This window comes from Pinus tabuliformis, chromosome 8 (assembly GCF_031772625.1).
Source record: "Pinus tabuliformis cultivar Carrire ecotype Pingquan chromosome 8, CPIR1, whole genome shotgun sequence".
Lineage (NCBI taxonomy): Eukaryota > Viridiplantae > Streptophyta > Pinopsida > Pinales > Pinaceae > Pinus > Pinus tabuliformis.
This window is the reverse complement of record NC_142294.1, coordinates 1,425,579,033-1,425,593,492: the sequence shown is the minus strand read 5'-3', so window position 1 is coordinate 1,425,593,492 and position 14,460 is coordinate 1,425,579,033.

Below are 14,460 nucleotides of genomic sequence, written 5' to 3'. Positions count from 1 at the left end.
TTCGAATCTTGCTGTGTCAAACGCATATTTCGCTTATTTGTCTTGTAAACTAAACAGAGACCTACAGTATACTTTTTGCTAATATCATTCTGATATTACAGACTCGTCTATTCAGCTTTATATTGTATGGTCATTTCTCAATAACAGTCTATATCTGTTTCTTCCTCGATACCCATGCATTTTTGGTTTCTAGTTAACAATTACTGTTTGAATCTCTCTTGTATTCAGTTAATGTTAACAGTCAGCTAACCTTTACTGTTCTCCATTTCTATTTACAGAACAGTATGTTAGTTTAGCACAGTACAGTATAAGAAATAATTTCAGTAAATCAATAGTCTCACAGTAGGCCATACCTGATAGTCTGCAAACCTACTTGAGTGCTTGTCAATCCTCCCGTCCGTAGGAAGTCTTCGCTGAGCTTCCACCCCCAAGCACTTGCTGGTCCTACTCGACCGCAATAGCACTGGTCTTCGCCAGCCAACGCTATCTGATCCTAACCAAGCACTTGCTGGTCCTACTCGACCGCAATAGCACTGGTCTTCGCCAGCCAACGCTATCTGATCCTAACCAGACACCAGACGTAGCGTGCACAGGAAAATTTCCTTTTCCTTTTCCACTTCTGCTATCTGATCCCAACCAGCATAGCATTCATTTTTCATTTTCTCTGCCATCTGATCCTGACATAGCATCAGTATTTGTTTCCTCTTTTTCCTATTTTTCATTTTCTCTGCCATCTGATCCTGACATAGCATCAGTATTTGTTTCCTCTTTTTCCTATGCGCATTCTAATCATAAGATCTGTAGCGGCTGTTTTCGATTAATGTCAAATAAACACCGCCGCCCAGAATGCCGCTGTATGAGCTATGCACCCTCTAATATAATGGCTCTGAAGGCTTTTGCGGTTTTTGGAATCTTTCCCGTGTTAACGGCAAGCTCCTCCGCTTCTGTGGTTTCCTGATTTTGTGCTTATCGTTTCCCTCATTCCCGTTCAGTTCCACAACAGCCAAGAATCAGTTAATAACTGATTCGTAATCTTTAATTACTTTTACGCAGGGTTACAGTTATTCATGATAGGGATATTACAAAAATACTAATTAAAAATGCATTCACAAAAATCAGCATTAAAAAAAATCTCTCCAGAAATTAATATGAAGCACTATGTACATATCTGAATAAGCTATGTCTCATATAACCTAGTCCATTATGATCATTACTTACACTAACTTTTTATAAAAATTCCACGATATTATATCTATCTATATATATATCATTAATTATTAATTATGTGTCATTCACTTTTTATCCAGTATTATGTTTGTATTTTAATTGGATTTGTATTAATTTATTTTATGGAAAAAATTATAAATCTAAAGATGGAATATAGGTTATATTTGTTTTTTAGTATTTGGATAGTTTTTTAATCAAAGTTTTTGGTTTATACTTAATTCAGTTTTAATTTTTTGTTTTAACTTTTTTTTATTCAGAAGGATTTTGCTTCATTAAATTTTTATTTTTTCAATTTTTTTATATTTTTAATTAATTTTTATTTGATTATCTCGTTTTGGTTCGAAAGTTTGTATTAATTTTGTTTCAGTGGTTGATAGTTTGTCACTTGGGGCTTCATGTTGGTCTTTTTATAAAGAAATTTTATCTCATGTCATGAAATTTTATATGGAGTATTTTTCCACATTAGGTAGTTTATAATCTTCTTTAAATTTTTATTAGGTTTTTATCTTTTTAAGGGTGGAAAATCAAGTTTAAGGAAGAGGCTATTGTGACAGAAAAGATGTGGAAGTAACAATAATCCAACAACCCCTTCTCAATCGAAAAGGAAATTGAGGATTCTAAAGGCTAAGGAAAAAATGAGCACAAGTTTATAGAAAATGAAAAGGCCTTGGAACAAATGGGCCATTGGAATTCAAATTCATGAATTACAATCACTAGACAAACCAAGTACATATAAACTATGATTAATTATTGGCATCTCAAAACCGTAATAATAAAAACATTGGTGAAGTGATAATAAGAAATAAGAGATTTTAACCATACCAATCACATTCAAAAGCAAATGAGAAAAATAGACAACAAGATGAAAACAATGATAAGAAATCTTTCCAATCTAAAATTTCCACGTGGATTCCCCTATAAATAGCTATATTTATGGCAACTACAATTACACGTGTTTGTATTATTTTGATGATAAGTGAAGATATCAGAGGCTCTTAAGATTGCAAGATAGGTACTAGGAGTATTTAATATATATATTTTTATAAATTTTATTTTTTTTATATAAATAAAGGTAATAATATTATGTTTAAAGTCTAATTTTTATTATACAAAATTAATAATCATGGTAAGATTACTTAATATTATTTCTTTATATTATATAATATAAATTATTTATTTAATTTTAACATATTATATAAAATTAAAAAACACAAACAAAATACTAAACAAATATTATATTAGGAGAAAAGCTAAACTTCATTTATACTTAGCCTTAGTAAATTCACTCATACTTTACGTCTCTTTTCATAAGATTTATAGTTAAAATATGGATTAATCGTTATTTATTATTATATATATGGCAGTGTTTGCATTGGATTTTCTTTTATTAGGTACTAGTTTGTTGCTGACCAAATTTTTTTATAGCTTCTCCATAGTTTAACTTTATGGCTTGAATTTTGTTATCTTTTATTAATATTTAAAATTATTTATCTGTAATTTGACTGCTTCATGTCTTATTCTGTAATGAATAATAAATTAGAATGATTATGAATTCAAACAACAAATAACTAAGTAAATAAAGCAACTTCATTTTTTTCCCGATGGAGGTATACATTCCAAGATCACAAGAAGGAACAAATTGGATGGACGATTTCACACGCAGATAAGTGTTGGGATCGATGGTATGGATGATTTCTAATGGTACAAGGGGAGAGAGACCCATGTGGCATAAGCTAGGAACAATTGAGAAGGAGGCCATGATTTATCTACACGGTTGTTGGAGTTTGATGTGTGTTTTTTGGCTGTCGGATGGGAGCAAGGTGGAGAGGGGGTGGATTAGTGGTGTATGCATAGGTTCTCCTCCTGTGAATGAAATATCAAACCTATAGAATTAAGGGTGATGAGAGTGTGGTGTCGTCAACTAGTGTCTGCTCCACTAGGAGATAAATTTGGGACTCGGATGCTCACAATGTTTTTGGTGGCTCGGAAGACACTACAACCCTCGGCCCACTATATTTTTATTTAGTGTTGTTCCCTTCTGATTGGTTTTTCTCACTTGGTGATGGATGACACATCTTTGTGGTCTTGCTCCTTTGGGTTATTGTACAAATTTGATACTGCTATTGGGGTGGCGGTTTGAGTCGAGGGAGGGGCTATGTAGAAATTGAGAGCAACTTCCAGTGGGTGTTGGCAATATAGGGATCTAGCAAAGCTCATCTCATCGAGGCAAGAGGGCTTAAATATTATCGGTAGAGTTGAAACGAGGGTGCAGTGGGTGAGAGGAGACCGATGCATAGCAGGGCCTACTTGGCTTGATGACACAGTAATGCAATTACAAAGGGTTAGGCCGAGACATGGAGCTGACTACTGGGGCCTCTTGGAGGGAAGGGTAGTGAGAGGGGAAAATCGTGAGGGGGAGGGCACCCTGATGAAAGAGAAGGGGGTAGAGGAGATGACCCAATTGTTGAGTTGTGTCGAACAACCCCCAACACTACAGACTATTACAAAGCAACTGCGTGGCATCCAAACCAACATAAACATTCTCCAAGAGTAGCAATATGAAGAACTAAATTAGGTAATTGCATATACCAATGATTTCTAGTCTTTTGAAGAAGAAATTTTGGACCACCTGGCCTATGTTTGTTGCAGCCAACGCCGAGTGGATGAGTGGTTGCACGAGAGAGAGTCGAGATTAGCTCACATAGATTTTCATGTCCACCAGGGGCAAGGTCTGTCGGTGGCTCCGCGTATTTTGCAAAGTAAAAATATTCTTATGTAATTATGATGGTAGTTGGTAGTTTCTTGGTTTTGGCAATTTTCATAGGCATTAGAACCTGTATATTTTTGGTATTTTGTAGTAATCACCTTTTGTTCTCAAGGTACTTTCCTGCTCTCTTGGCCAAATAATCTGGTCGAGGTGAGGCCGGGAGAGGTAAGAAATCATTTATCATCTATAATCCATTTTTCAAAAATGAATATAAGAACTTGACCCAAAATTTTAAAAAATATATTCAACCTATCTTTTAGAAAACTTGCAAGACTAACAAACTTTAAAATATATCTAGAAATACTTTATACAAAATGTAAAAACTTCTAGACAACTTTCCCAACAAAAATATTATGGACATTATTATTCTCCCTTGGTAGAATTAGATTGTCCACTACTAAAATAAAAAATTATAATTAACAAAATATCTTAAACATAAATTAACAAAATCTTAAATGTTAACACTAACTCAAATTAAATATTACCAATTTAATTTAACTATATTTAAACTAAATCACAAACACTAACTACCATATAACACTTATTTTAACATTATTATTTGAACTCTACCCTGTAACACTTATTTTAACATTATTATTTCAACATTATCACCATGTCTATGTGTTATGTCCTGTATTTATGCGAAAGTGAAGGTACGATATGTATTTCAAACATAAGTGGCACTCCAAGAAATTATGATAATTAAACCCCTTCTTTAACGTTATGTGGAAAATGAAATAGGAGGCTAGAGGCGCATGAGAACTCATTCGTACGTGGGATTTCAAAAAAGTAAAAAAATTATATATATATATATATATATATATATATCTCGGTCTGTGTGTGTTAGGAAGAAAGGACGATTGGCACTTGCAACCGAGATGTGAATGGCTACAAAGGGATTCACGTGGATTATTTTAATAATGCCAAACAATTAAGTCAAGGACCACCCATAAGAAAATATTTAATAAAACTTTAAATTAGCTCTCTCTGTAGAAAATCATAGGAGAAAATCAAAATACAACAACGGCAATTCCTTTGGTTCAAAAAGATGATAATGCTCTCAGAATAGATGGAAGAATTCAGAAGGCGAGTGAATAGATCAACTCGACTAATACTGCAATAAAAGGCCTAGAAATAAATATAGCAAAGATTGTAGAAATAAAAGAACAATTTGACACTGTTCAAGTTTCTCTCGATGAAGTAAATAGAAGCCTGAATGAGGTATGATACTCCTCATCAATAGTCAGGTCATATGCCAAAGAATCTTTGAATAAGATAGAAGAAGTAGAGGAAAAGATTGTAGATCACATGGGTACTACTAAAAGCTTAATCATTGGTTTAACTAAAAAGGTTGAAAAATTAAGTCTGTCTAAAGTTGATAAACCAGTTCCTACTTCATTCCTTCATAAAATAAATATCAAGATTCAAGATCCTATCAAACCAATCAATAGGTTTCCGGCATTATTTCCAAAAGAAGTAGCCCCATCTTCAGAGGCTACAGAGAAAATCACAATTGCTTCCTTATTTAAGGAAGAAGAAGAAGAACAGAAAGAATCTGAATCCCAGATTCTCCCTATTCATGAACCACTTGAAAGTAGGTTCAATAAATATCCTACACCTGATATAGAAGGAAAAAGCAAGCTTCCATAATCTCATACCTTTTTCCCTGAGTCACATCGAGAATGGAATATTGATAATCTGAGTGTTGGTCAGATTAGACAATTTCTTGATATGATTTTTACTGAATATAAACTCATGTGCCTTAGAGGTAAAAGTGAACTAGAAGCATGCAAAACCATTATTCAAAGTTTTACAAGAACACTACTCAGGTGGTGGGAAATATAATCATCTCCAACATTATTTGCAAAAATGGAAGTTGAAGTCCTCAAGGATGAAGCCGGAGATGTGATTCATAATTCAGATGGCACAACAATGAACAACATGATCGGAGCTCTAACTTCTATGATATTAGAGCATTGGTGTGGTTGTGAAGCAGAAATTGCAGACAAACATGAGGTCATCCTCATGAATCTTAAGTGCCACAAAATGTCACAACATGAAGACCTTCACAAGGACTGGATGCAAAATATTTATGAAGTAAAAGATTCAAAAAGTATTTTATGGAAACAGGTATATCTTGCTGCCCTTCCATCTAGATGTGTTGATTGCATCAGAGTGCAAGAAATCTTCAAGTGTTTTTTACTTTGGGTGAGATTTATTCTCATATAACCAAGACACTAGTCAATTTATGCACAAGTTCTAAAGTGAACAGATCATTGGAAAATCTTTCCAAGCTTCAAGACAGAAAGTCCATTTGGAGCAAATATGGACTCACAATTGCTGATCCTTTGGTCCGGAAAAGAAAAGCTAAGAAAAGGGCCAAAAAGGAACATAAACAGACTACTAAATTCTACAGACATCAAAGAAAACCCTCTCACGGGACTAGAGGTTATTTTGCAGCAAGGAAAGGGTATTACAGGTACGTCCCTCAGACACATTATTGCAAACCCTTTGATATTCATCTACATACATCTAAGCAAGAAAACTGGAACAAGCTTACTTGCTGGTTATGTGGTAAAACTGGACATACTTCCACCAAATGTCCAGAAGGTGAGGAATCAAAGAAGAACAGAGGAAAAAAGTCCCAGGCCCTATTCCAAAGGGGTAAAACTGTCAAAACAGAAGGACAAATCCAGTGTATGAAGTGTGGTTCCCGCACTCACAGATTAGAACGTTGCCCTAATGTGGTGATTAAAGACCAAATTCAGCAGCAACAGCTTGAAGAGTCATCTCTTGACTCCTATAGCTCTTCTGAAGAAGAATTGCAAGCCTACATGTAGCCTTGCTCATGTTCAGAATTAGAAAACTATGATTGCCACACTGATTCTGAAAATTGCGCCTGTCATATGTATACTGATTCTGATTCAGAATCTTATAGTGATTCCAGTATTGAAGAGTACTATCCTCCTCCACCTAAAGAAAAAGTATTTATGGATACTATAGAACAAGAAGAAATCAACATTATTTCTCAAATCCGTGTAATGGAAGAAGGAAAGATGAAGAACCGGCTCACAGAAGCATTCATGGAACAACTCTATTCCAGCTCTTCCAAAAATTTAGCTAAGAAGCCACTTTTTGTTGATGCATCATTTGAATGAAACACCAGATCTTTTCAGCGACATCAAGAGCCAGCTACTGGTAAAGTTCGTTCACTCACTTTGGGAGAGGTAAGTAGAGAAATTCATAATATCAAATCAAAAATCTCTGCTTTAAAATCTCAGATAGCTGAAATACAAAAGGGAAAGCATGCTATAGAAGAAACTTCTCATCCATGGGATACAAAAGAGTATTCCAAGAATACTAATGTTGAAATCATTGAAGGAAGAAAAGATCCTATTTTTGGATTTCAAGAAATGAGAATTCTTGCCATTGCATATCAGCAACATCATGTTAAAGTACATATCTGCATACAGGGAGAAATGTTTGCATTAACAACACTCCTTGACTCTGGTGCTGATGTGAATATATTGAACAAGAAATTCATTCCAGCTAAATACTGGATTTCTGCAAAAAGGAAAGTTGTTGGTCTGGGTAATAAGACACTTAACTATGAGGTTCCAAAAGCTTCCATCTACTTTGATAATCATTGCATAAATCTATCATTTGTAGTAGTAGAAATACCAGTCTATTGCATTCTGGGAAATATCTTCCTAGCAGCAGTTGAGCCTCATGGATCAACCAGATTAAAAGGAAATCAAGCTGGTTATTTCATTTCTGTTCCTACATCAAAAGGAACAACAAGAAGGATTGAGATGCCTTATATCTCAAATCCTAGAGTTTCTACTATGATCCAGACTGTCCAAGATTTGGACAAAGCCGAAGCAAAATTGACAGATCTAAAAGATCTGAAATCTACATTGAAGGTAGAAGAACAGTTGAAGGTTCCTCAAGTCAAAAGAAAGATTGAGGAAATAAAGAAGCAGATAGAAGAAGAATGTTGCTCAGAAGAGCTGAATGCCTTCTGGCATAGAAAACAACACACAGTCCAATTACCTTACAAAGAAGGATATACAGGCAAGCCCTGTAAAAGTCAAGCTATTCCTATGAACAAGGAATATAGGGACTTGTGTGAGAAAGAGATCAAACAACTATTGGATCGAAAACTCATCAGAGAATCTGACAGTCCATGGAACTGTTATGGATTCTATGTCAATAAAAGAGCAGAGAAAATTAGAGGAATTCCATGTTTAGTAATACATTTTAAACCTCTAAATTATGTTCTTGCAAATGACACTTATCCTATCCCTCACAAAGGAGATTTAATGGGAAGGATAGAAAGAGAAAAAATATTCTCCAAATTTGATCCGAAAGCTGGAATTTGGCAAGTAGCCATCTCTGAAGAAGATAAATTCAAAACTACTTTTAGTATTCCTACAGGCCACTATGAGTGGAATGGCATGCCTTTTGGGCTAAACAATGCTTGGTCTAAATTTCAAAAGGTAATGGACAAAATCTTTAAGCCTTATTCTGACTGGCTTATAGTTTATATTGACGATATTCTAATTTTCTCTAAGAATATCCAAGACCATTTCAAGCATATTCATGCATTTGTAGAGTTGGTGAAAAGAAATAGTTTAGTCCCGAGCAAAAAGAAAATAGAAGTTTTTCAAACTTCTATCAGATTTCTTGGCCATAATATCTTTAATGGCCATATCACTCTGTAAAAACATGCACTTGAGTTTGCTGATAAGTTCCCAGATGTCATCATTGACAAAACTCAACTCCAAAGGTTTTTGGATTGTTTAAATTATGTCAGTAACTTCTATTAGGATTGTGCAACTGACAGAAGCATACTCAATCAGCGACTTAGAAAGGATCCACCCCAGTGGTTAGATGTAAATACCAAAGTTGTCCAGAACATGAAGGTGAAGCTAAAAACTCTTCCAATTTTATATGTATCTGATGACAATTCATTCAAAATTGTAGAGACAGATGCCAACAACATAGGATGGGGAGGTATCCTGAAACAAAGAAAGGATGGCCCTAAACAAATTGTCTAGTTTGCATCAGGCACCTGGAATCCTACTCAACAAAAATACTCCACAATTGAGAAAGAGGTAAACGCTGCGTGGAATTGTATCAATAAATTTGATATCCATTTGGCAAATAAAAGGTTTCTTCTTAGAACAGATGCCTTGGCTTTAAACAAAGTTTTAAATAAAGATATCAACAAACCAGGAGAGGCTAAATTTGCTAGATGGCAAGCTCTCTTTGCCAATTTTGACTTTGAGGTTAAGCATATCAAAGGCACAAAAAATTGTTTACCAGACTTTCTCAGCAAAGAATTTATCCAACATCAAGAAAATCTCATGGTTATTGTTACAGAATGTGACCAAATTTAGAAACAAGAAGTTTTGAGAACAATACCAAATAACTAAGACTGGGAATAATACAAAAACAATTGGAAGCCAACTTGGCAGTTAAGAAATACCAAAGTATTAGATGCAAATTTGCAAGCTCATACAGATATTTTGCATCTTGTACCAGAAAGGAAAGTGTACCCAAAAGGAAGTAGATGGATACACGACATGATCTATACAAAAGCCAAAACAGATGCCCTATATGCATAAGATGCCCTCAAAAGATATTTTCATGATATCACATGTATCTGGTCACATGGAGGAATCCGCCGTGGGATCTATGAAAAATATTTCTGTATAAATTGTACTAGAAATCTTGCATGGCCCATGCCTATACAAACTGCAGCTTTATGGCTAGGAGGAGATCCCAAATTAATCTCTCCTAATACAGTATACAACTTTGCAGCCTACAAACAGTTATGGTGGGATCTATTGAATGTAGATGACAAAGAAGAAACCCATTATACTAAATTAAAATTTAGTACAACTGGGATAATGCAAAAAACTAGCAATGTGAGTACAACATTGGAGATTTCTTCCATCTGCCATATAAAATTTTCAATGAAATGATGGCAGAAGAATGGTCACCTTTCCATAATGAAAACAAGACTTTAAAAGAATACGTGTCCAAACATTATGAATGGCTTGTATTAACTAAATTAAAACATCGAATCATTTTAGGGAAACCCATGATTGTCAGGCGAATTTTTACCAAAGCATGGGATGAACTACTTTATAAAAAGCATAGATTCCCTGAAATTACTGTCTTCTGATGGTTCTCATGGGATTATCCAATAAAAGCATCCAACAGTGTAATCATGAGGTCCAGTCACAAGGACTCAGTTGTGGCCAACTTTTCTCGTGGGCTTTGCTATACAAAAGCATCCACCATGTATTTTATGCAATTAGCATATTTTCCATAGGATTTACTTTTCCGGACTTGGAATCTTTGTGCAGATATCACCTCGGTGTTACCCGAAAGAAATGATTCTATCCCTTTTTAAGATGCCCAATAGTAATCTTTGTCCCCTCTCTTTTCCTATAAAAAGAGGGCAAGGCTTATGAATGAGGCATTCGGAGTTGGAGCGATAGAGTTTTAGAGTCTTAGAGTCTTAGATATTTGAGAAGCCTACATATCAGTGTGTTCGGCATTGGTAAGAACCTAAAGTGGCCAGATTTATCAGAAGTCTTAGTGAGTTTGTTTAAGAGTCTGTAAATTCTTAGACAGAGCCTATCTGTTGCCAGGAAGTTTGTTTAGGAGATTGTAAATTCTTAGACAGAGCCTATCTGTTGCCAATAAGCCTTCAGTAATGCTTAATTCTCAGTGAGAAGCAAAAGTCCGATAAATGCAACAATAGTCTATCTTTGAAAAGAATACTCTCTGTAATCTGAATCCTTTTCTGATATATAATATGAGAAAACATTTTCGTATTTGAATACCTGTGTGTTATTTTCAAAAGTCCGTTGTGTAGTAGTTGTTTCATTATCTTCACTCGAAGTTCACTGAAAGTTCATCAGAGGTTCACCAAAGGTTTGAAGGGACGCTAGACCGTCGAAAGGCAAGGACGCCGTGTGTAAGGTTGAAGAGCATGAAAAAACCAAGTAGGTTCGCGCTGAGTTCACGTTGGGTTCACCAGAGGTCGATAAGTGAAGGCAAGCATAGAGATACAACAAGGCCAAGACAACATAGCGCGCGCTACTATAGCAGCACTGTAGCAAGCTTCGTTGAAGCCTCTGTTTGAAATTGGCATCAGAGCGAGTAATGTCTCGTTCAAGAGGGTGGTATTCAAAAATCATCACTCATTATAAGAAAATGGATCCATTCAGGAAATCTGTATCTTTCCGTGAATTAGAAGAGAAAGAGTCTTCTGCCATAGAGAATCCGCTCAGATATATGTTTGCATCAAGTTCTAGTTGTGTTTTAAATTAGGTTGAACTAGAATAGGAAGAATCAGAACCTTCTGCCCAATGGCAACACCATAGTATTGCTCCATTAGAAGTCTATTCTGATTTTTCTATTAGATCAATCTATTTCCCTTCTAAATCCTCTAACTCATCAAAGATTGAATACCTTTGTTCTAACCAAAATTAAAGATCTCACTCATAATAAGTATACCAATTTATTAATAGGAGGAATTGTCGCCCCTCCGTCAAACGGTATTACGATTACAATAAGATATAAGTCTCTTTAGGTTTTACCCGTCTTTTAGAAGGACAGATTCATATCATATCTATATGAATTCATGGTATTTTGATTGCAATTTGGCGTAAACAAAATTCATTAAATTTAAAATTTTAGTTAACTGTTGCAGTCGTTGATACGCAAAGGATAAATAGTATTTCATCTAATTCAATATAACCTATAAAAGCTAACTAGAAAATTATGCTCTATTCCATTCTTGTTATCAGTCTATCGTATACCATTTAGTTAGTCTCGCATAAACGCACCATTCAATAGTGCAGAGAAGACCAGATGAGAAATTGAAGCCGATATAGAATTTTAAAATCCAAATTTGTAATTTGTCGTTGTAACAATTTTTATATGAATAGCTTTATAGGTAGTTGGATCCATACCGAAAACATTAGTGAACACCTCCAATGCAGAGAAAGAAATTTTCAAGAGACATTGGTTTTCAAGTGAGAGGACTTAAAAATTGTAAAAGCATTGAAACATTTTTTTTCAGAGAAAACGTTTTATAGCAAAAAAATTTAGTAGAGTGTGCCAATTTTGATAACGATTTAGTGATATGTTGAATTTACTTATTCCAATTTTGATCATGATTCAATGGAATGTTGGACTTACTTTTTCATGTGTATAGTTGTTCGCACAATCCTTAACGGCAACTAAAATGATTAATGTACTTCACAAGAATGCAGGAAGAATAAAATACTCTTAATTCTTTGTATTATATAGCTGTTCACACAATCCTTTACCTCAACTAAAATGATTAATGTACTTCATAATAATACAAGAAAAATAAAGTTCACCTAATTTATTGTACGTCACAATAATATAAGAAGAATAAAGTTCACTTAATTCTTTGCAGCTGAGATTTACCTATAATAGGTTTCAATATATTAACAGATCATTTTTTTTTAATTTATAAAGGAGAAACTGGTGTGTCAAAACATAAATACTTTAATCTTCGATTCAACTTCAATGGAAGAAACAGAGTATACACTATCTAATATAATATTTAACTAAATTGAACATCCACTTCAACATTAACGAACGACTTATCATAAATAGGTGGGTTACTTTGGAAAATGTCTAAATTTGTGAGATTTTATTAGCAAAATAAACACCGTGCACAATATCTCCACCATCAGATTTTGTTGTCTTTATAAAAATAAAGAAGCAATTGTGTTTACTGGTTGTAATAGCTACATTAACAGCAATAATTTGTAACCTCCAAATCGTTGCTGCAGCCATGATCTTTGGCGAAACGATTCAAGGATTTCTGGTTCCACAGAACGAGGCAAGGAAACAAGTGGGAGTCCCTCCACTGAAATGGGATGCGAATATTACAAGATATGCGCGTACTTACGCAAAGGAAAGACGAGAGGATTGAAGTCGTGATCTCGTTGTCAACATTCGGAACTTCTGTTCTGAGAGAACATACTCAAGGGTGACCATAGCAGTAGGAACCCAAGGCAGGCAGTTGGCGCACGGGTTGATAACAAGTTGTATAACTATGCAAATAATATCTGCAAAATTGGGAAGGACTGAAGCCACTACACTCAGACTGTGTGCAGAACAACTACTGATGCTTGATGCTCCGTCATCAAATGTTACAGCGATGACAATTTCTTGTTTTACAATTACTGTCCTGCTGTAACAATGTTGGAGAGAGACCATACCGAACTTTGCCATCCACCATTCACCATTCATTTTTAGTCTGGGCTTATAATCCCCCTCCTACTCTTGAGCGTTCCAATACCTGCGGCTCCTGCTTAATATGTCGTCTCCAAAATGACTCTCCCAGTGCTGGAGGAGGCAATTGCCTCTTCTTTCCCTTCAGTAAGTACACGCATAAGTTGTACGCTTCACATCCCATTCTGGTGGAGGAACTCCCATTCGCTTTCTTGCTTAGTTGTGGGCAACCAGAAATCCTTGAATCGCTTCAGCAAAGGTCATGACCAAAGCAACCATTTGCAGGATGCAGATTGCAACGGTCAAGGCAGCTACCATATTCAGTGGATACAATCGCCCGCTTATTTTAACAGCAAAACCATATTATAAGCAGCACAGCAGCAGCTAGTACTGAAAGGATATAGCCACGATGTGTTAATTACAACTGCAGAGCATATCCCTGGTTCTCTCGCTGGAGAGAACTGCTAAAATCTGTCGACGGTTAGGATGATTATATACTGTTAACGTAGAGAATTCACAGCTAACCAAGACAGGATTATGATAAGAGGCAAGTCCTCCATCAGTGACAGCGTGCGTGGCAAACTATACATCGAAAACTTGAACTCTAATTTACGATATATATATATGGCAGTGGCCAGAAAATTCAATGGCAACGGCCACCGCAAATGTAAGCGCTAAGTAAGAAAGACTCTGGCATTAAATTATGCTTCCAAATCGTAAAATCTAATCTTGAGATATAGTTTACAAATATATGTAGAAAAGGTGTATATGCATGACTAATATATCATATAAGTGGCGGCCCGAAAAATCAGCGTCGCATATCTAGACAAGGCCATGAGGAATACGTTGTTATCCGAATGGAAGAGACTCGTCGGCCTTTGAACTTGGTTGGTGACAACACATTGAGTTCAGATGGGCGTCGACTGCAATGAATCTATCCAACCATTATCCTCTACGAATATAGCATCACCTATATCATCTTTATTATCTCTTCTTTCAAATTGATATACAGATTTATATTTCTCAATACCACCAAGATTGCGTAGAAGAAGTGGATCGAAATCTCGCCGTTATATTTAGGATTAATATTTAGTTTTATGCAGAGTCTGTAGAACTATTGTATCATATAGATAGCGTTGCTTAGTTGAAGTTGATCGTGCTTTTGGGTATTA